At 36.9% G+C, this 24328-nt stretch overlaps 1 protein-coding gene across 1 annotated transcript in view; it reads left to right on the plus strand.

Annotated features, from left to right (window-relative positions):
* Positions 1–24328, plus strand: part of GABRG3 (gamma-aminobutyric acid type A receptor subunit gamma3) — a 643721-nt gene that overhangs the window by 24126 nt on the left and 595267 nt on the right. The window lies entirely within an intron of this gene.

Raw genomic sequence — 24328 nt, forward strand, 5'->3', positions numbered from 1 at the left:
CCAGAGATTATGACCTGAGCTAAACATCAAGAATTGGATACTTAACAAGATGAGGCACCCAGGCGCCCCACTTCTGTAAATAATCCTGAATGTCATTCTAGGGCATGTTAAGTTACTCTAAAATAGTTTGATCTCCTAAATCCTGCTTTTTTAAAATTTGTTCTGCAGATCTGGAGAGGTGCTCTTGGCAGATTCTAGGGCCAATTATTCTCCACTATTAAGTCAAACTTAATACCAAAAATCCCGTGAATTTTGCATTTTTCACTCTGGTTTTTGAGAACAGGTGCTGTTCCCAGTCATATGAGAGTAGAGGAAACCCTTCTCTAATCCTTATGGATTGTTCTTACACAGTTAGTTTTCCTTACCCACAAGCAGTGATAAGTGCTCTGCTGGATAGAAGAGAGGCCTGCAGATCTCCATAATTCTCCTGAGCAGGTCTTTCGTCTTCCAAATTGTATTCTGTGAGCACAATATGCCTTCATCTCATTAAACTCTCAGCTCCATCTCTTCAACTCAGGCAATCCACAGAGCTCTGACTGGGTGCCTTATCATGGGCCACAGCCTGGAAACTCTTCCAAGGCAGTAAGCTGGGACAGTTGTCAGGCTAACCTTACTTATTTCCAGGCTCAGAGACCACTGTCTTTCATTAGCACATACCCAGGGTCTTGAAAACCATTGTTTCACATATTTTTTCTGATTCTCTACTGTTTCAAGTGACAGAGTAAATCCAGTTGCTATTACTCCATCTTGGATGAAACAGGAGTGTTCACTGTCCTGGCTGAGTTTAACATTGTAAGCTTGTTACTTCTCTACAGGCTAGCACTTGTGGACATTGAATTTCTTCTCTCCACTTGATTTGAGGAGCTACTCCTTAAATTGGTAATAGCAGGAGGGTTTGTATGTTCCTTTTTAGACCTTTTCTTACTGGGTTACTCCTTAAGTCATATTTGTAGCAGGATAAGGGTATGCAGTAGTTAGTACTTATAGTGGTTTTATATCCACCACATTCTAGTACTTGTTTCTAATAGGTTGCAGAAAGAATGAGAAATATGAGTTGATATGTCCATACCCTAGTGGTCTGTTTCTGACCACCATGTTCTGAGTGTTCTGAGGTAGTCCCTGATTTTGTGTGAATCAACTGACCACTGTCCGGCTTAGAAACAGATGGGAGAAGGGGATTTCTCTTAAAGAGAACTGCCCATATCTAGCTTTTAAGATTCTGGTAGGACAAGTGGACTCTTCAAGGATTGTTGGAGTATTATCAGCTAGTGGCAAATATTATGATAACTATCATGTATGTTATATATGTTTTTACCATGATTACATAGGAAACCATATATTTTTACCTATGTCAACCACAATAGTGAAAGAGCTTAAAGTTTTAAAATATTCCTACCAATAAACCCAATCTTCCTCCAAAAATGAAGTTTTAAAAATAATTATCATTTTACTCAAACATTGACTAACCCTGTCATTACATGTACCTTGAGCCATAACTATAATACAGTTGTTGAAGGCTACTGCCTGAAGTCACACCCTGATGACACACCACTGTGTTTTCTGTTAGGGCTCATCCGCCCACAGGGAGATTTTCCAGTGTCATCCTGGAGCAGAGTCTATTCATTGTCTGAATCCATCTACTTCCCTCTGGCAGCAGGCCAGTCTTCACTGATAACATTTCCTTACTAACCAGATCATTCTGATTTCATAAACTTCTTTAGAAATTTTTACAACAAGATTCTGGTAGTTTAAACCATTGACATTTTCCCTCAACATTTAAATTGTTAAATATCTTAATGAAGTAATCTGCTTTGGGTACAACGTTTCATTTTTTTCCTTTGGTTATTTTTATTTTTAAGTTAAAAAAGACATTGTATTGTAAAAAATGTGGGATGTGTGAAATAGTATGAAAAATTAAAAAGAAAAACACCACCTACCCAGAAGTTACCATATGTGAATATTTTGGCATACTTCTTTCAAGCTTCTATTAAAAAAATTTTAAAATAGTGAAATTATAGGCTTTAGTAGTCTCACTTTCTCCACAAAACTTTATAAAATTGATATTCATGTGTCATGAAATATTTTAAAGTTGTAATTTGATTGTTTTATGTTTCTCCATTATTGGACATAATAGTAAAAACATATATAACACACATGATAGTTATCATAATTTATTCATTTTTTAAGTTTTTTATTACTATAAATAACACCAGTGCATCAATTTTTATCTACATTTCACATTGCTGTAAAATAACCCACTCCAAGTTTTAGTAGCTTAACACTGATTATTGTGCGATTTCACAGTATGAGTAGGAAATAGCAGGGCTGGGCTTAGGTGGAGGATCAGCTGGGGCCTGGCTGGTGGCTATTGGTCTCACCAGCCTGCCTGCCCAGGTGGGGTATATGGCATAAGTAGAAGAACCAGAATACTTGGACCTCTCTGTCCATGTGGTGAGATCTCCACGTGGTGTCTCTTCCTCAAGGTGGCTAGTGTGGGATTGTTTACAAAGGAGCAATTGGAATTGAGATGGGTCCAGCATCTTGTCATGAGCAGAAGTCACATAACATTACTTCCATGATGTCCTATTAGTCAAAATCGGTCAGAAGGCTTACTTAGATCAAGTAGATTCTACCCTTGCTGGTAGAGTTTTGGCCATTTTCAATCTACCATGACAGCTTTTCCCTACCTTGAATTTGTAGAAGCAGAACTACTTGGCCAGAAAAGTTGACCGAATATGTACTTCTCCCAGAAGGTCATGAGAGTGACCATCTTTAAAAACTTACCACTATTTCTCCAGTTCTAGATCAAAAACTTGAACATCAGTAGCATAAAAATGGTGAAATGGATAACTTCATTTGGTTATAAATAGTTATATCTATAAATATATAATATATAATCAATATTTATGGTATAATTAATATATCATAAATAATCATTAATATAGTATAATACTATAATAATTAATAATATAATAATATAAATAGTTATTGGTTCTTATCTGGACCAATGCTTTGGGCTTTATCTAGGTACATATTTTCTGAAAATAAATTCTTGAAAAGTTACCTCAATAAATCTTATCCACTATCCATCTTTCTAGAGAGCAATCCAAACTGTCAATAAACATATCATAGATACTGTTACATATGAATTTGGCTGTGAATTGAAATTACCTTAAATGTCCATTTAAAAGTAATTCAGCTAAATAATTATTTTAGATGCATTGCTCTTAAATGTAGCAGAAAAAAATCATATGTAGAATCTGTTGAAAATGCATATGTATTAACCTACTTAAATATATTAGAATGCAGTCACTGAATATTTAGCATTACTGAATATTGTTATTATAGAAGGTTAATAATGAACCTAGATGGGTAAAAACAGTGATGAACTCTTTAATACTCTCATATTCTGAATATTTGTTTTATATTTCAGGTGAATATGCACATGCCCTTAATTTTAATTCTAAACTTATCATGAGCAGTTGTTCTCCCAAATATTCATAGGATAGGAAACTTTTGAGTGAAAATTCACTCAAAGATTCAGTTGAGAGTAGAGTCTGGGGTACAGTGGCCTGGATTCTGCTCTGATAGGAACTGACAGGCCTGTGTGGCCTATGTATATAAAACTACTTGATCTGGCTGCTTTGTTCACCTCTCAAATTTCTTGCCTAGATATTAGGTGCTCACAGTTTCTTCCTTCCCTCCTCCTCCTCCTTCTTTTTCATCTTCTACTACTTCTTTTTCATCTTCTACTACTTCTTTTTCCTCCTCCTCCTTCTCCTCCACCACTACTACTACTACTACTACTACTACTACTACTACTACTTCTTCTTCTTCTTCTTCTTCTTCTCCTTCTTCTTCTTCTTCTTCTTCTTCTTCTTCTTCTTCTTCTTCTTCTTCTCCTTCTTCTTCTTCTTCTCCTTCTTCTCCTTCTTCTCCTTCTTCCTCTTCTTCTTCTTCCTCTTCTTCTTCTTCCTCTTCTTATTTTTTACACTTTCCTTCACTACTTCCTACCAACCCCTGGCAAAGGGCACATACATATATATTTTTTATGTTGAAAGGGAAGAAAAAAAATTAATGTGATAAATAATAACAGCAGACAGGTCTCTTGCTTGCTTCCGGATATCACCATAAGGTGAGGTTTCTGTATCACTTCTTTGGGGTTAAGCTCAGCTGCTGAGATGATACATTCCCCTGTCTTCTCAACAGCACCTAGCCACAGACCAAGTCAGAGTACATTTTCAGTACAACTGTGACCCTGTGGTGGAGGCATCTTCCCAGAAGGGAGAGTTGGAGGTATGGGGAGGAGCAGGGACAGGTAAACATCCTCTGAGCAGTTTTAGACTCTGCTCTGTCTCTCTCCCTTGTCCTGTCTAGAAGAGGCTTTGTCTCTAGCTGCCATGGGCATGTGCAGAAGTTCCTCAGAGGCACATGGGTTGATGGGACCTTCTCTAGGTGGGCATAAAGAATTCCAAGTTTACAGAGTATTGATAACAACCCATATAGAATGATCTATCAGTTTGAAATAGGATTAGTCTTTGGAGTCTTCTCACCTCTTTCAATTTTGTCTTGATTTCCTTTTACCAAACTGTTTATGCAAATTGGAAAGTGCTAATCTTACCAATGTATTTGTATTTTATCAGGTGACACATGAAGATTGAAAAAAATAGTTTCAGTAAATAAATACATATACACATACATAGGTAGATGAACAGGGAAAAAAAAAAAAAAAGCTCTAGTCAGGTAAGGAAGAAATTTGAGTAGGACCAGGAATGTTGCTAAATGTTCTTCAACTTTTAATGTGTATTTACTTGCCTGGGATTTTACCTAGTGCGCTTATTGCTATTGCTTAGAAAATAATTGTGTCATAAATGCTCAATAAATGCTAACTGGTATTGGTCTTACAGTTAAGATAGTACTCATCCTCAAGGCAGAGGGCCAATGTTCCAAACATGGCATCTTCAATTCAAAGTTGGCACTGGATTTGATCAATGGGCAACCAGGAAGGGTTAGACATGTTATAGTGATCACCTGTATTCTTTAGCACAGAACTAAAGACGTAAGGCATTTCTAGGGTGGGAGTCATATGGTCTTTAGCCAACATCTAATTCTGAAAGACTAATGGTGATTACTGTGTTACAGACCTAGGCTGATATGTTGGATATCTATGCTGATATGTTATATAACCGGGCTGAATTTTGCATATCTAGGTCAGTATTTTATATAGGTAAGCTGATATACTGTGTACCCAGGTTCATGCATTACATGCCTAAGCAGATATATCACATACCTAGAACCACTCCTATTCCCCATACATACATGTGTATACATCTACTCCAGAAAATTGTCCTTTCTCTGTTAGTGCCTTGCCCTGAAAGATTATTTTTGTTTTGTTTGTCATTTGTTGTTTTGTTTTATTTTATTTTGCCTGGAATAGTCTTAATCAGAGAATGTCCAGGACACAAGGATAGAGAAGGTTCTATTCTCAACAATTACAGTAAGCAGCTAATTAAATATTCTAGGAACATCTTACCTTTGCCTGGTCCTTTTATCTAAAGAAATTGAGGCAGCTTCACTGTGGTCAAAATAATATCCCCAGACATTCCAAAATTAAAAAGAGATCAAGGATAACATCAGTTTAGATTTGGTGAAATATCAAAGCTAGATTACATTAGGTAGAGTCAGCTCTGTGCTCTTGAATTGTTCCCACACCATGTTCAGCCTTCTCTGTCGTAATGACCCCTCACCCATTCATATTCACTTTGGCTCACTATATTTTCTTCTCTTTTCTCAGCTCTGTTCCCGTTTTTTTAACAAGACATCCATGTCCCCAACTCAGGACCTACTCAGTTTTAAAGAGTTTAATCTCCATTCTGGTTTCCATTCCACCATCCTAAAATTTGGTCCTTGATATAACTCAGGACTACTTAAAAATTGAAATTATTTTTTTAAAAAACTGAAATTCTTAATTTTATTTTAAACTCTGACTATAGCATCAACTTTTTTAGAGTATTTTTTAATTTAAATCCAATTAACCAAGGTATAGTACATCATTAGTTTTTGATATAATGTTCAATGATTCATTAGTAGAGTGTATCAGCCAGTGCTCATCATATCATGTGCTTGCTTTAATGCCCATCACCCAGTTACCCTATCCCCCCACCCACCTCCCTTTCAACCCTCAATTTATTTCCTGGAGTCAAGAGTGTCTTTTGGTTTGTTTCCCTCTCTGATTTCTCCCATTCAGTACCCCCATCCCTATTGTCCTCTGCACTATTCCTTATGTTCCACATATGAGTGAAACCATTTGATAATTGTGTTTTTCTGACTGACTTCACTTAAAATTCTCCAACTGCCTTAGCCCTTTCAAATTTTTTTTTCCCTTTTCACTGCATTCTGTAGAACCCTGACACCTTTTTAATAGCAATATATCTTTCCCTTTGCTTCCGTGAAATACTTTCTCCTCTCTTATTATCCCCTTTCTGGTATCTCTTTCCCTTCCCATCACCCGGATTCCTGGCCCTTCAATAAGTTTTCTTCTGTTCTTCTTCTTCTTTTCAAAAATACGATCACTTATAATGTGATAGTGACATCACCATGTGTGACTTCAACCACCATCCACATGCATTCATATAATATTTTCCAAAATGTGTACTCTGGACTAGACCACTTTACTACTTAGTTCTTCATTTGCAGTTTACTTCTGGATATTTGAAGTATATGCTATTCCATCAGACTCTTTAACTTTACATATGCAGAGGCTTTAAAATAGGTCCCAACAGGCCTGGCAGTTTCCCATCCCATCCCTACAGCTATCCACTGTTGCCAGAACCATCTGGATAAAGTCAGTGGTGACGCAAAGCCTCTTCTTGCTAAAGTTCTTCACCGTGAAAGTCAAACTTATTCTGGCAACAAAACGGTATAATAATTTTCTACCAACGAACATTTTTTTCAAACATATTTTCCCTTCTTTCTTGCATGCATGCTATATACCAGTTAAAGACAAAGGCGCTGTCTAACAATTTCAGTATCTATTTAATGATTTCCACTTTCAGACTGCCTGAGTCACTTGTTTCTATTAGCCTCACTTCACAAGGTCACTTTGTCCTGTGAGCTCTCACTGCAAACCACAGTAAACTCTACAACCTGTGTAATTTTATTAGGACATATTATTTTCAACTTTGTTGTCTACTTAGACACATACATCTCATTTTCTTTACTTCACTATAGGAGTCTCACAGGCAGTTCATCTAATTTGTCCTTACTCTCCCCCTTGGTACAATGTTTGCACATAGTGGGGCCATAACAAATTTTGATTGAATTTAATTAAATATTGTCTGATAACTCTATAGCCAATCTTTTCAGTGCTTTTCATTCCTTCTTGCAGATTCAGGTTTCCATATGCTATAATTTATTAATAGTGTGAAGACTTTCCTTCAGTGTTTCTTACAGTGAAAATCTGATACAGATGAATTCTTTCAGATTTTGTCTGGCTGGAGATATATTTATTTCCCGTTGAATACACAATTATAAGTTAATATTTTTTTGCTTTTAGTACTTAAAAAATCTTGCATCATTGTTTTCTGGCCTATATTATTTTTTATGATGACTCAGTCATCATTTTCCTTTTTTATATAATATTCCTTTATTTGTAAGTTCTTAAGGTTTTGTTCTTTACTGACTACTCAGCAGTTTGATGAGGACATGTCAAGATAGAGTTTTCTTTATATTTATGATTCGTGCTGTTAAGTGACTCACTTAAATCTGTGATTTGATATCTTTCATCAGTTTTGGAAAATTTTTTTCTAATCTCTTCAATTTTTTTCATCCCAATATCTCTTTTTCTGAGAATCCAATTCTATACATTTTTTTCTTCATAAATCATTAGATGTAATTGGACTGTCTGAATATTGAAAAATAATTACAGTCAAGGCTCTATTAACTATGTAGGGCATCATGGCTATAAGGGAGTGCACCACAGTACTGAGAGCAGACTCCTCACACCATACTCACTCTTTATACCAGCATCTAAGTTTATTCCCATCATGGTACCCATCACTATCAAAATACCTGGTTTATGATTAGTTTACTTGCTTTCTATCTGTTTAACTCACAATGATTTAAAGTTTATGAACGTAGGAGCTTTATGTCTTGACTATGGACTGTCCTCAGGGCCTAGGACTCTGTCTAGCTCAGTAATTAGCCACTAATTATTTGTGAGTGAATGAAGAATGTTAAGTATGAAGGCAAGGATAGGACTTAACATATACTATTAGAACGGACAATATTAAAATTTAAATATTAATAAAACCCACTAATTGTAGTCTGAAATGTTGAATTGTAAAGGTAGATTGGAAAGTGAAATAAATTTGAAATCGTTCAGTAATAATATTTTGTAGTACTAGTGCGTAATTGGTTGTAATAGCATCACAGGATCACAGCTGGCTTTTGCCTTCATATGAGTGGAATCATGTAGCATTTGTCCTTTTGTGACTGGTTTATTTCACTTAAAATGTCATCAAGGTTCATCCGTACTCTAGCCTATAACAGCATTATCTTCTTTTCTAGGAATGAGTAGTATTCCATTGTACTTGTTCACACATTTTCTTTATCCATTCATATATTGATTGACATTTAGGTTACTTCCATCTCTTGGCTATTATGATTTCAGAAGTTTTTAAGTTTTATGCAGTCCCATTTATTTGCCTTTGTTCTTTGGGCTTTTGATGTCATATCCAAGAAATCTTTGACAAACACAAGTATCATGAATATTTTCCCATTTAGTTTTAGGAATTTGCTAGGAGTCTTACAGTTTTAGGTATTATGTTAAGATCTTTAATACATTTTGAGTTAATTTCTCTATGTGGGGTAAGGTAAAGATATAGCTTAATTCTTTTTCATGTAGATATATAGTTTTTCCAACATCATTTGTTGAAGAGACTGTCCTTTCCTCATTATGTAGTTTTGGCACTCTTGTCAAAAATCATTAGGGTACACAAGGGTTTATTTCTGGTTTTCTATTCTGTTTCATTGGTTTATATATCTGTCTTTCTGCCACTACCACACCGACTTTGTTACTATTGCTTTGTAGTATTTTAGGGATATGTGAGACTGCTAACTTGAGCCTTTTCCTTTTTAAGACTATTATGGCCTTTAAGGTTCCTTGAGATTCAATATGGACTTTAGAACAAGATTTTCTATTTCTGCCAAAAATGTCATTGGTATTTTGGGTAGATTGACATCTTAAAAATATTAAGTCTTCCAGCCCATGAACACAGGATGTCTTTCCATTTACTGGTGTCTTCTTTAACTTCTATTACTAATGTGTTATAGTTTTCAGCACACAAGTCCTTTGCTCCTGTGGTTGAATTTATTCCTAAGTATTTTATTCTTTTTGATGTTATTATAACTGGAGCTGTTTTTTAAATTTCTTTTCCAGATTTTTCATTGTTAGTGTATAGAAATTCAACTGATTTTTGTGATTTTATATCCTGCAATTCCGATGAGTGTGTGATTGTGTGTGTGTGTGTTTTCATATGTTGAACTAACTTGCATTCCAGGAATAAATCCCACTTGGTCGTGGTATATAGTCCTTTTAATTTCCTGTTTCTGTTTGCTAGTGTTTTGTTGAGAGTATTTTCTCAGACTTCAGAGATACTGGTCTGTAGTTTTCTCTTCCTGTAGGTCTTTGGCTAGCTTTAGTATTAGAATCATGATAGCAGCCTCACTGAATGAGCTTGGAAATAGTTTCCTCCTCTTCAGTTTCTTGGAATAGTTTGGGGAGGATTTTTAATTCTTCAAATGTTTAGTAGAAATCAATAGTGAAGCCCTCTGGTCCTGGGCTTTTCTGTGTTGAGATTTTCATTGCTAATTCAATATCCTTTCTAGTTATTGGTCTGTTAAGATTTCTCTTTTTTTCATGATTTAGACTTGGTAGTTTGCATGTTTCCATTAACTTATCCATTTGTTCCAGGCTATGCAATTTGTTGGTGTATAATTATTTGTTATTATAACTGCTTTTATTTCTGTGACATCAGTTGTAAGTCCCCTCTTCCAATGATAATTTTAGTTATTCGAGTTTTCTCTCCTTTACTCTTAGTGTAGCTAAGAGGTTGTCACTTTTGTGGATTATTCTGAAGAATCAACTTCTGGTTTTATTTTTTTTCTGTCATTTTTCTATTATCTATTATGTTTAAGTCTTCTAAAATCATCATTATTTTCTTTCATCTGCTAACTTTTAGTTTAGTTTTTCAAGTTCCTTGAGATGCAAAGTTAAGTTATTGACTTAAGATCTTTCTTCTTCTTCCTTCTCCCTGCTTCCCTCCCCCCCACTGCTGCCTTCTTCTTTTTAATGCAAGTGTTTGCTGGTATAAAGTTCCCCTTTACTACTATCTCTGCATCTCATAAGTTTTGGTATTTGAGTTTTTGTTTCCAGATACTTTCAATTTCATGTGATTTCTTCTTTGGCCCACTGGCTGTTTAAGAGTGAGTTGTTTAATTCCCACATATGTGTTTAATTCTCTCTTCTCATAGTGATTCCTAGTTTCATTACATTATAGTCAGAGAAGATAGTTTGTATGTGTGGTTTCAGTATTCTCAAAATTAAGACTTGTTTTGTGACCTAACATATAGTTGGCCATAAGGAATGTTCCATGACATTTAAAAAGAGTGTGTGTTCTGCTGTTGTTGTATGGAGTGTTTTAAATCTATCTGTTAGGTGCATTGGTCTGTATGTCGTCAGATTTCCTGGTTCCTTATTGATCTTCTTCCTGGTTCTTATAGCCATAATTGAAAGTGGGGTGCTGAATCTTTTACTAATAACGTGTTGCTGTCTATTTTTTTTCCTTTCATTCTGCCAGTATTTGCTTTATATATTTGGGAGCTCTAACATTAGGTGCATATATTTTTATATCTTCCTGGTAAATTGGCCTTTTTTGTCATTATATAATGGCATACTTTTGTTTCATGTGACACTTCTTGTCTTAAAGTTTTTTTCATCTTATATACATATGGCCTCTCCTGCTCTTTTTCAGTTCTCATTTATATGTAATAAGTTTTTCATCTTTCACTTTCAGCTAATGTGTGTCCTTAGATCTAGTGTGAATCTCTTGTAGACCGCAATTTGGATCTTTTGTTTTTTTAACTATTGAGCCAGTCTGTATTTGTATCTTTTAATTGAGGCATTTAATCCATTTACTTTTTTTTTTTAAGAGAGAGAGGAAGAGAGAGAGAGAGGGAAAGAGAGATAGAGAGACAGAGAGAACAAGAGAAAGCATGAGTGAGCAGACGAGGGGCAGAGGGAGAGAGAGAATCTTAAGCAGGCTACATATGGAGCTCAATCTCAAACACTGAGAATATGACCTGAGCCAAAACCAAGAGTCAGATACTTAACCTACTGAGCCACCCAGGTGCCACAATCCATTTACTTTTAAAATGATTATTGATATGGAGGGACTTAATATTGCCATTTTAGTGTCTTTTGTATGTCTTACAGTTTTTTGTCCTTTTTTCCCTTTCAATGCATTCTTTCATTTATTTTTTTGTGGTGACATATTTTGATACCCTTCTCATTTCCCTTTGTTTTTATTTATAAGATACTTCCTTTGTGTTATACAAAACATCTTAAAGCTGTAATAATCTATGTTAAACTGATGACAACTTCAATTTCATATAAAAACTCTACTTTTTTACATCTCTGTACCTCCTGAAAACTTTATGCTTTTGATGACACAAATTACTTATTTTTATATTGTGTATTCATTAACATAGCTTATAGTTATGTTATATGTTTTTAAAAAATTCTCTATGATATTTAAAGTGGTTTATGTACCTACATTACAATACTCCATAATTATATATCTATTAATATATCTTTACCAGGTATTTTATATTTTTGTACAGTTTTATGTTTCTATTTATTATCTTTTTGCTTCAGCTTGAAGGACTGCCTTCAGCATTTCTTATAGGGCAGGTCTAGTGGTGATGAACTTCCTTAGCTTTTGTTTAGCTGGGAAGGTTTTAATTTTGCCTTCATTTTTGAAGGACAGTTTTGCCAGACATAGAATTCTTGATTGTCAGTTTTATCTTTCAGCACTTTGATTATATCATTCAATTACCATGGAGCCATCAAAGTTTAAGCTGAGAAATCCAGTGATGATCTAGTAGGAGCTCCCTTACATATGAAGAGTCACTTTTCTGTTTTCAAGATTCTCTCTCTGTGTGTGATTTTTCAAGTTTGATTATGATGTGTCTCTGTGTAGATTTTTTAAGATTATCATACTTGAAGTTCCTTGAGCTTCTTCAATTTGTATGTCCATTATCTCCTCCAAATTAGGATTTTTTTGGTCATAATTTCTTCAAATAGGCTCTGCATTTTTGTTTCTTTTCTTTCTGGAACCTCCATATGCTTATGATGTTCTGCTTGATGTTATTACAAAAATCCCTTAGGCTAGCTTCATTTTTCTTCATTCTTTTTATTTTTGTTTTTTCAGCTTGGTAATTTTGAATGTCCTGTCTTTGAAATTACTCATTTTTTTCTTCTGTTTGGTCAAGTCTGCTCCTGTGTTCCTCAAGTGAATTTTTTCAATTCAGTTATTGTAATTTTCAGCCCCCAAATTTCTGTTTGGTTTTTCTTCATGATTTCTATATCTTTGATATTCTCATTTTTCTCAGTATCATTTTCTTTATTTCACTTAGTTGCTTAGTTGTCTGCCTGTACTCTCTTTTCATCCATTGAGCATCCTTATGGTGGTTATTTTTAATTCTTTGGTAATTAATATATTTCTGTTTAATTTCCTGGAGATTTAATATATTTCTTTGAACGCTGTTTCTCTTACCTTCGGTGGGATTTAGGCATTTGAAAAATCAATGACTTCTCCCAGTCTTTGTGGTCTGGTTTCATATCGGGAAGAAATCTTGCCTTGGATGCATCCTCCTTGGGCTTTTTCTTGTAATAGAATTGAAGAGGTTTGCCAGAACTACCCAGGAGCCTCACCTGGTGTCTGACTGCTGGACTGAGGCCTCTCCAGTGCTGTAGCAAACTAGGCTGGAGCTCTTCTTAATGTTTTCGTGGGATACCGTAGTAGATTTTGCTGATTGACCAAACCATACTGATGGCTCTTGTTCTCAGTAGTCCCCAACCTGATGCCCATTTCCTGTCAGTGCTTAAATTCAGACAAGACGGAAAGTAGCTCCTGGGGCAATTCTCCCAATAGTCAAAATGTTGAATGTATTCCTAACCCTTCTTTTTTCCTCTCCAGGGAGAAGTTGGGAAATAGGAGCTTTGTCTTGATATTTTCTCTGTCTTAGGGAACAGGGCCCTGGTGAGTGGGTGCCATGAATTTTCTTGCTGGGCTTCCACGTGGCTGGCTTCAAGTTCACCTGGGGTACAGAGACCTCTTAACTGGCTTTTGGACTTCTCACAAAGGCAGCTATTAAGTTGGGTTCTTTGTGGGGGTAGGAGGATCTGGGGCTTCCTTTTCAATCATCTTGCTGGTATTGCTCTGTTATGCATTTTTAAAATTAATTTTTAATTTTTTTTAATAAACAGGTAATGTATTTTTGTCTCCAGGGGTACAAGTTTGTGAATCGCCAGGTTTACACACTTCACAGCACTCACCATAGCATATACTCTTCGCAATGTCCATAACCCCACCCCCTCTCCTGACCTCCCCCCGCCCCAGCAACCCTCAGTCTGTTTTTTGAGATTGGGTCTTTTATGGTTTGTCTCCCTCCTGATCCCATATTCTTTCATTTTTTCTTTTCCTACCTCCCAAACCCTCCATGTTGCATCTCCACTTCCTCATATCAGGGAGATCGTATGATAGTTGTCCTTCTCCAATTGACTTATTTCACTAAGCATAATACCCTCTAGTTCCATCCACGTCATTGCAAATGGCAAGATTTCATTGCTTTTGATGGCTGATTGATAATATATATATATATCAATCACATCTTCTTTATGCATTCATCTGTTGATGGACATCTAGGTTCTTTCCATAGTTTGGCTATTGTGTGCATTGCTGTTATAAACATTTGGGTGCACATGCTCCTTCGGAGCACCATGTTTGTATCTTTAGGGTATATACCCAGTAGTGCAATTGCTGGGTCATAGGGTAGCTCTATTTTCAGTTTTTTGAGGAAGCTCCACACTGTTTTCCAGAGTGGTTGCACCAGCTTGCATTCCCACCAACAGTGTAGGAGGGTTCCCTTTTCTCCGCATCCTCGCCAGCATCTGTCATTTCCTGACTTGTTAATTTTAGCCATTATGACTGGTGTGAGGTGGTATCTCATTGTGGTTTTGATTTGTATTTCCCTGATGCCAAGTGATGTGGAGCATTTTTTCATGTGTCTGTTGGCCATCTGGATGTCTTCTTTGCAGAAATGTCTGTTCATGTCCTCTGCCCATTTCTTAATTGAGTTATTTATTCTTTGGGTATTGAGTTTGCTAAGCTCTTTATAGATTTTGGATACTAGCCCTTTATCTAATATGTCATTTGCAAATATCTTCTTCCATTCTGTCAGTTGTCTTTTGGTTTTGTTAACTGTTTCCTTTGCTGTGCAAAAGCTTTTGATCTTGATGAAATCCCAATAGTTCATTTTTGCCCTTGCTTCTGTTGTCTTTGGCAATGTTCCTAGGAAGAAGTTGCTGTGGCTGAGGTCAAAGAGGTTGCTGCCTGTGTTCTCCTCAAGGATTTTGATGGATTCCTTTCTCACATTGAGGTCCTTCATCCATTTTGAGTCTATTTTCATGTGTGGTGTAAGGAAATGGTCCAATTTCATTCTTCCGCATGTGGCTGTCCAATTTTCCCAGCACCATTTGTTGAAGCGGCTGTCTTTTTTCCATTGGACACTCCTTCCTGCTTTGTCAAAGATTAGCTGACCATAGAGTTCAGGGTCTATTTCTGGGCTCTGTATTCTGTTCCATTGATCTATGTGTCTGTGTTTGTGCCAGTACCATACTGTCTTGATGATGACAGCTTTGTAATAGAGCTCGAAGTCTGGAATTGTGATGCCACCATCTGTTATGCATTTTAAAGTATAGTAGGATCTCTCAGATACCATGCCTCTCATACCATTCTGAATCTTCTCATTGTTTAAATTTGTAATGCATTAATTTTTCATACCTGCTAAAATTCTATTGCTGAATACAGTTTGATATTCCCAGTTAGGTAGTAGAAAGGACAAGGTGTTATCATGAAAAACATTTTTAAAATGTGTCATTCCTGTAATGGCCAGTTATACTCATGCTTGGAGGAAAACTTACTTTAAACACTCAGTTTACAGATGTAGAAAACGAGCCACAGAAAATTTAAATTTTCACAAGGTGTTGTGGTGTTTGACTACTTCAGAGTCAAATTTATAAGATTATTAGACTTTGTGGATGCCTTTCTAAGTTCCTTTATCCTCTTATCACCAAACTCTTTTAAGAGGTGGAGATTTATATACCAATTGGAGTTCTGAAGTTGTGGTTCTGAGCTGTAGCACTAGTGTTCTTTTCATTTTTTTGAGAATATAAATTCTCAGACTGTCTACCTCAGTAATACATTTTTATCTGAGTGCATACAAAAATGGAATCTCACTGTTTGCCTTCTTTTATATTACTTATCAGGTGTGACACAGGTCTGAGGTGATAACAACTGTATCTTGATCTTTTAGCTCTTGTTGGCCCACTTGAGATTACACACTTACAGAAAGATTGGGAAAGACATAGGGCTTTTGCGTTGGCATCTATAGTTCTGGGACTGGGAGAGGTGGGATTAGCTGTAAACCTTATAATGGAATGTCAGAACCAAGTTAACTGGCCAAGTAGGAGCCCTAATATAGTTGAAATGGGACCCACAATAGTGCTCTCAATGTTGCGGTTGTCCATTGATCTTCCCTCCCAAATTCCTTCACCCATTCCCCCATAACCTAGTATTCTTTTAGGTAGAGAATGGCATTTAAAAACACCTCTCTACTGACATGGTATACATGGACTTACTTTAAGACTCAGAGACAGTATTTGCATTTTCAGGAGTTTGGAAAGATTATTTGTGATGATGATGGTGATGGTGATGGCGATGGGGATGATAAACTGAAGTCATTTTTTTTTAAGATTTTATTTATTTATTTGAGATAGAGAGAGAGAGAGTGCGCATGCACACACAAAAAGGGGGAGGAGCAGAGAGAGGGAGAAACAGGCTCCCTGCTGAGAGGGGAGACTTAGAGGGGTAGATCATAGGAGTCTGGGATCATGACCTGAGCCAAAGGCAGATTCTTAATGCACTGAGCCACCCAGGTGCTCCCCCCCCCACCCCCCGCCCATGGAAGTCATTGTTATCCAGAATTCCTTTAAGCCTCATTGCCAAAGTTAAGCCTCTGGGGAGTTGTGGGTGAACCCTGAGATTTTGCTCTAGTGAAGCTGCAGAATCCTGGCTGAGTCACCTCCTCAATCACGTTTTTAAATTCCCATCTTTCAAATGGGAATGAGAATACTAGATATTGATTAGATGCAAATGCTTATTACCATGCAATGTAATAGATATTAATACTTTTGTCTATGAGCATCAGCAGGAGGGGAGGCAAAGCTTAAAGGGACATTGGCGATGGAGTGGGGAGTGAGGCTACCTAATGCATCATCTTCCCCAGTGGTACTCTTAGTTCAGGTAAAGGAAGGGGGCAATAAATTGGAGGGGCCAACAGCAAATGAGTTCCCACTTTTTCCTCAAAGGCAACAAAGATTAGAAGGGAGTTTATAAGCTACAAGAAGAGCCCTATTGTTTAACCTCATGAGCATGAGTTGGTATTACTTATTTCTCTTTTCTAAAAATTCATTTGCAGATATTTAAATATTTCTCAGTATATTTAAATTTCTCATGATAAAATAGATTTTAAGTGACCAGAATGACTTTTAGACATAAATATTAATTGAAAGGCAACACATAGAAGATTTTGGCATTCTTTCCTCCGTCAAACTGCAGAGATTCCAGCAGTCATAGCAAACATTTAGGGAGCACCTACTACTTACTTCACAACAGTCTAACCACCCCCTTTGAGCCCCCATCATGATTTAGGTCCTATTATCAGCTCATCTTACACTTAGTGGGACTGAGGCACAGGGATGTTAAGTAAGACACGTTTCTGGATTACAGAACTGGTAAATGGCAGAGCCTCTTGGACAGCCAGGCAGTATGCTCTTCTGGCTGTGTTGCCTCACTTAGCACATTTGCTCAGTGTTCTTTGGGGTCCCATTCCTCCTCCCTCTTGTGACCAGTCTGGGGCCAACTTATGAAGGATTGTCTTTTGTGGAGAGCTATAATCACTTGGAGCTTTCCCTCACTCTGCATCTTCTATTCTTGTCAACACTTACTGCCCCTATATTCCATCTATTCTAATCTATGTTTCTGTCACTGCCTATTTCTTGCTTGTTTATGAATGAATATAAATGGTTTCATTTGCTCTCGCAACTCTCTCAATGCCACTCTCAGCTTTTACCTCTCTCAGGGAGTTAATGCAATTTCCGTTGTAACAGATGCCTATTTCCAGGAGTACCCTTATCTTGGACAATCTTTTATCAGTCTTGACCAATTGACTACTACTTGCATCAATCTGTGGTTGTCATCAGGTTCCAGGGGACATTTGAAATTGATTCTTCCTGTTGTAGTTTGGAATCTCATGTGAACATTTAATGTGTAAAATCCATTTAAATATAATAAAACCACCATTTTCAGGAACCATAGTTATCCAGTATACAATGAGTACCTACAGGAACTGTGGCAGATGCTGTGGGAAAGGGTGAAACTGGATTACCTGTAGACCCCTCTTTCCAAGGGCCAGTCCTCATTGGGAATGTTAAAGGATGCTCATGTCCTAAAAGTAGCAAATAACCTAACAGTATGTATATTCAGAGAAAGGTTATAGATCTTTTTCTCTCAGTTATTACATGTAAAATAATTTTTCATAATAGACCCCAGGCACTTAGTGAAAATTTGTATAAGACTATCTTCTATAAGAGATATTAATCAAATGACTGAGAAAAAACAAATGATTATTAGTAGGGTCCTTGTGGTCTCTGAGGCCTACCACTTCAACATGCTGGGTATTTTGTGTAAATCTTTAAACTCATTCCTTCTGGGATGGATTCCTGCTCTTTTACCTTTCCCAGAGGAATTGACACCATGATGCCAACTCACCCAGGGTCTCATGAACACACATTGCAGCAAGCATAACTCCTCTGTTTTCTACTGGGTTTTTTGTTTGTTTGTTTGTTTGAGTTTTCTCCTCCAATTCTTCTAAAGTAAAACTTGCTGTCATAATTTTATGGTTTTAGAGAGGAATGGGGTGCTTTGGTCAGTAAAACATCTGACCTTATTTTGAGGCATCAATGATATATTTGATTCATTGAATGGCATTGGTGCTCACCTCTAGGGCCCAGAACCAGAACAGCAAACACCAAATTTGGCAGACAGAAAAATGAAAGATGTTTGTTAAGATTTATATGTAACAGGGAAGCAGTAAACTGGTGGCAGATTATACAGAAATGTTTTTATTACCTGTTTTATTCAGGTTTAGCATTGTGGACAGCTGCTAAGAAGTACTCACTTATGATACATCAATGCAGTCCCTTAACAGATAACTTGTTGGGAATTTTGGAAATGAAATTTGATTTATTTTTCTATTTACAAGAGGGGCTGAATTTGTCTAATAGGAATCTTATTCTATATTAGATGTGTTTTTGGATGTCAAGTGTCAAAAAAATAGACTTTCTTGCATTGAAACAACCTAATTTACTTTTTATCATGACAGCTTTCCTTTTGTGTCCACAGTAAATAAGACAGGCTTTAAGCCGCATACTGAAAAGCAAAACTCAGCCATGTACCCTTAGGTTCATCAGTAGACAGACCCACCCTAGACCTATACTCTTCCCCCAGTGAGGCCACTCTGACAGGTGCCATTTCTTATCTGTGCATCTGGGTCATCTTCTCAGCTCCTGACTGCTAATTATTATTATTATTTTTTGGAGTATGAAATGTTTCTTTTTTTATTATTTTTTAAATTTTTTAATAAACATATAATGTATTATCAGTCCCAGGGGTACAAGTCTGTGAATCACCAGGTTTACACACTTCACAGCACTCACCAAAGCACATACCCTCCCCAATGTCCATAACCCCACCCCCTTTCTCCCTACCCCCCTCCCCCTGCAACCCTCAGTTTGTTTTGTGAGATTAAGAGTCACTTATGGTTTGTCTCCCTCCCAATCCCATCTTCTTTCATTTATTCTTTTCCTACCCCTCAACCCCCCCACATTGCATCTCCACTTCCTCATATCAGGGAGATCATATGATAGTTGTCTTTCTCCGATTGGCTTATTTCGCTAAGCATGATACCCTCTAGTTCCATCCACGTCATTGCAAATGGCAAGATTTCATTGCTTTTGATGGCTGCATAGTATTCCATTTTGTATATATACCACATCTTCTTTATCCATTTATCTGTTGATGGACATCTAGGTTCTTTCCATAGTTTGGCTATTGTGGACATTGCTGCTACAAACATTCAGGTGTACATGTCCCTTCGGATCAGTATGTTTGTATCTTTAGGGTAAATACCCAATAGTGCAATTGCTGGGTCATAGGGCAGTTCTATTTTCAACATTTTGAGGAACCTCCATGCTGTTTTCCAGAGTGACTGCACCAGCTTGCATTCCCACCAACAGTGTAGGAGGGTTCCCCTTTCTCCGCATCCTTGCCAGCATCTCTGACTGATAATTCTTGAATACTTGTTCTAAGAGGAGGAAGCCCATGGTTGAGTGGAGAAAACTAACCAAACAGGTCTGTGCATTGGTTTTGTGACAGAAGCAAGTAGAAGTGCAGTCTACATTATTGCCTTTTAGGCCTTATACCTCTTTTAAGGGAATGAATGTGGTTGACCCCGTCACAGCTTACCCAGTGCATCTTTTCCACATTCCTTTATGCTGCACAGTTTATGAGTTTGTGATTCTTCTCAGATACACTAATTCTGAATTTATAGGAAATAAAGACACCCAAACAGGCATGATAGAATTAAAAAAGAATTGAAAACCGAACACATTAGCCCTATTTTATACTTTTTGAATTGTATCTTCCTCCTTTCACTCAGAAAATCACATCCTCTCCCCCTCTCTCCCCACTTCTAGCTTTTTCACTTACGTGTAACTCTTCATCCTTCTATCAACCACGCAGAGCTTAATCTTTTTTTTTTTTTGTGGTAAGATATACATAACATGAAATTTACTATCTTGTCCACTTTTAAGTGGAGAGTTCAGTGGTATTGCAGGTATTCACATGTTTTGCAACCGTTACTGTCCACCACCCATCTCCAGAACTCTTTTCATCTTGCAGTGCTAAAACTCCACACCCATTGAACACCCACCCTCCTTTACTTCCTCCTTTAGCCTTTGGCAACCTCCATTCTTCTTTCTCTCTGTGTGAATTTTACTACTCCATATACCTCATAGAAGCAACTTACAATGTATGTGCCTTTTTTGACTGACATATTTCACTTATTATAATATCCTTAAGGTTCATCCATATTTTTTTTTAAAGATTTTATTTATTTATTTGAGAGAGAGAGAGCATAAGTGAGGAGAAGGTCGGAGGGAGAAGCAGACTCCCCATAGAGCTGGGAGCCCGATGCGGGACTCGATCCCAGGACTCCGGGATCATGACCTGAGCCAAAGGCAGTCGTCCAACCAACTGAGCCACCCAGGCATCCCAAGGTTCATCCATATTGTAACGTGTCATTGTATTGTGTGTATGTATATACAAACACACATGCATATTTTAATTTTACATTTTATATTTATAATTTTAAGATTATAATGTTTTGATATCTTAAACCCCCCCCCTTTTTTTTAATTGAGGAGAGACTGCTCCTCTGGGCCTAGCCAGTTCTTAGAGATAGCATAGGACTTAGCTAGGAGCATACCTTTGATATGCAGGCTAACCAATCCAGAGCCATAATCCCTCTCTCTGGCCCTTACACTGCAGGAACCAATATTATTCTGCCTTAATCATCCCCAAACCACCAGAGATCACAGGAATTATTCAAACTATTCAATCCTAATTGTTTATCCTGCCTTGCTGTGTCTCTCCTGTGGAAACCCCATTTATGATCATGGTATAAGTGCCTTCTCCTTCTGCCTTTCCCTGGCTTTTGTCTTCTGATATGGTGGTATCTTTCCCATGTGACCCTGCAAGAGATATCTCCAGTCTCTAGGACTTGTGAATGTAAGGAACTTTGTTATCTGAGCATTTTGTCTTGTGGCTACATGTGACTGACCATCACATAAAAGAAAACAAAACAGTGAAAATCTTCCTTTCTAAGGCTCAATGATATTCCATATGAATACACTGCATTTGTTTTATCCATTTCTCCCTCCATGGGTACTTGGGTTGTTTCCACCTTGTTGGCTTTTGTGCATAATAGTGCTATTAACATGAGTGTACAAATATATGTTTGATTTTAATTCCTTTGGGTATATCAGAAGAAGTGGAATTACTGGGTCATGTAATTCTATGTTTAAATTTTTTTTTTTTTTTAAAGAAGTGTCATACTGTTTTCCACAGTGGCTGTGTCATTTTACATTCCCACCATGAGCAAGAGTTTCAGTTTCTCCACATCCTTGCCACCATTTGTTGTTTTCCATGGAAGTGATGTGGTATTGTAGTGGAGATGAAATAGTATCTCATTGTGGTTTTGATTTGTACTCCTTTAATGACTGGTGCTGTTGAGCATCTTTTCATGTGCTTAATGGTCATTTGCATATCTTTGAAGAAATGTCTTAAGTCCTTGACTGTTTTTAAATCAGGTTTTTTGCTTATTTGTTGTTGAGTTGCAGGAGTTCATTCTATGTTGTGGAACCATGTATCAGATATGTGATTTGCAAATATTCTTTCCCAATCTGTGGGTTGCCTTTCCTTTCTGTTGACTGTTTCTGATACACAGAAGTTTTTAATTTTGATGTAGTCTAATTTATTTATTTTTTGTTGCCTATACTTTTGGTGTCATATCTAAGAAATCATTGTCAACTGCAGTGTCATGAAGGTTTTATCCTATGTTTTATTTTAAGAATTTTGTAGTTTCTGGTTTAACTTTGGGTCTTTGATCCATTTTAGGTTAATTTTTATATTTAGTAACATAAGGGTCTAACCTACTTTTACATGCGAATATCCAGTCTACCCAACACCATTTGAATGGTCTGGCCTCCTTTGTCAAAGATTATTTGGGGCGCCTGGGTGGCTCAGTGGGTTAAAGCCTCTGCCTTCAGCTCAGGTCATGATCCCAGGGTCCTGGGATCAAGTTCCACATCATTGGGCTCTCTGCTCAACAGGAAGCCTGCTTCCCTTCCTCTCTCTGCCTGCCTCTCTACCTACTGGTTGGTCTCTCTCTGTCAAATAAATGAATAAAATCTTAAAAAAATATTGTCAAGGCCTATTCTTGAGTTTTTGAATTATAAACCTTGAGCCACTTGTGAACAGTCTCTTTCCTGGGTTCCATTATCAGAGCCACTTTCTTAAAAGCTCCGTTTACTTTAGCATGATGCTGCTTAAAAGGATATTTGCTTAGAACAGTTAATTTCCCGGTGCCCGAGTGGCTCAGTTGGTTAAGCAATTGCCTTCATCTCAGGTCATGATCCCGGAATTCTGGGATCGAATTGTGCATTGGGCTTCCAGCTCCACAGGGAGTCTGCTTCTCCCTCTGACCTTCTCCCCTTTCATGCTCTCTTTCACTGTCTCTCTCTCAAATAAATAAATAAAACCTTTAAAAAGAAAACAGTTAGTTTTCCCCTAGTTTTGTGTGCACACGTGTGCATCTGTATGTGTGTGTGTGTTTGTGTGTGTGTGTGTTTTCCAAACTGTTATCCCTTAAAACCTTCATTGCACTAATGCACTTAATACTGATTTAGTACTTCCCACTTCAAGTTGTTAAGGCTTTATGTCTCTAGGTCTTTTTTTAATTTAATGAGATTAAGAGCTCTGGAAGCCTAAACTCTAATACCATAAAATAACCAAAAAAGTCTCTTGCAAAAAGTAGGTTCTCAGTTGATTGACTTAACACAGCCTTCTGTATGACATCACCAAAGGTTATGTGGTATCTGGAAACAGAAAACTTGCTGAATCCAGTGAAGTTGAAGAAACGTGCTGCTTACTATTTATAGTAGTTAAAAAATCTGTCTAAAATGAAGAGCAGTCCTTTTAGGAAATGTAACCACCATATACATAATACATAGAATGGTGTTGGTTTGTTTTCCAAAATGCCAACAGCTCTTTGAAGCTAATATAATTTGGTTATCCTGACAGATGTTAGAGTAGTTGGCTCAAATTCATAATCATTGTTTTCATTTTCATAGAAGTCTGGAAAACGGCTTGGGCTACAGACTGCTGGGTATGCAATTTATTGAGACTGCAAGCTCACAAGTGTCGCTCATAGTTCCGAAAGTAGAGTGCGGAAGTCCAATTTGTGAATGATAGGTTATTTAGTGAAACTGAAGGAAGCTTATCGAAATAATTGCAGATACAAATACTCTAATATCTGAAATGATTTGTTTCATATGCAAAGGTTCAGGGTCTTGTTCCTGTTCCTCTGAGGAAGAAATATTCTAAAATTGGTGATGTCATTCCCTTTATCAGTTGCTAAGTGCAAAGAAGGGAACCTCCTTCTTTCCAAAAGGCATGAACCTCTGACTCAGATGTTGGCCAGCTCTGCAATCTCATTATTGGTCTCTGCCAAGGAAAGAGAAACTGGTTTTCTTTAAGGGGAAATTAACTAATTTCACCTCTGATGCACAATGTTGGATTACAATATCTCACCTATAAATTTTATGCCATCGTGGTTGAAACTGTAATTCTTTGACTTACGAAAGTGTTATTCATTTATTAATTATAGGATTTTAAATTTGTGATACATTACGTTTCTTTAGGTTTTACAGTAACAATAATCAATATTCCTTATTCTTCTTTGATGCGTGCACTCTCCAGATCTTAGCTTTGAGTCATTTTGTTAGGCAGAACAATTAGTTAGGCAGCCAGGTGATGGCTAACCATCTCTGATATTACTCATCACTGGGAGGCTTGGTTTTATAGAAAATGTTTGTAATAAGTTGCTTATGCAGTGTTTTCTGTCATTTAACATTTATCATCTTATATTTTCTTTGCCATTTAATCAGCTTAACAAACATTGCAGGATATCTTTACAGTCATCTATTCCTGGCAACTTGCAGGGTATAAATGTCCTATTTTCCAAGAATTTGTTAAATACAAGTAAGAATTTCTCATCCTTTGAGAATTTTAAAAAGGAAGATGGG

This window comes from Mustela nigripes, chromosome 13 (assembly GCF_022355385.1).
Source record: "Mustela nigripes isolate SB6536 chromosome 13, MUSNIG.SB6536, whole genome shotgun sequence".
Classification (NCBI taxonomy): Eukaryota; Metazoa; Chordata; class Mammalia; order Carnivora; family Mustelidae; genus Mustela; species Mustela nigripes.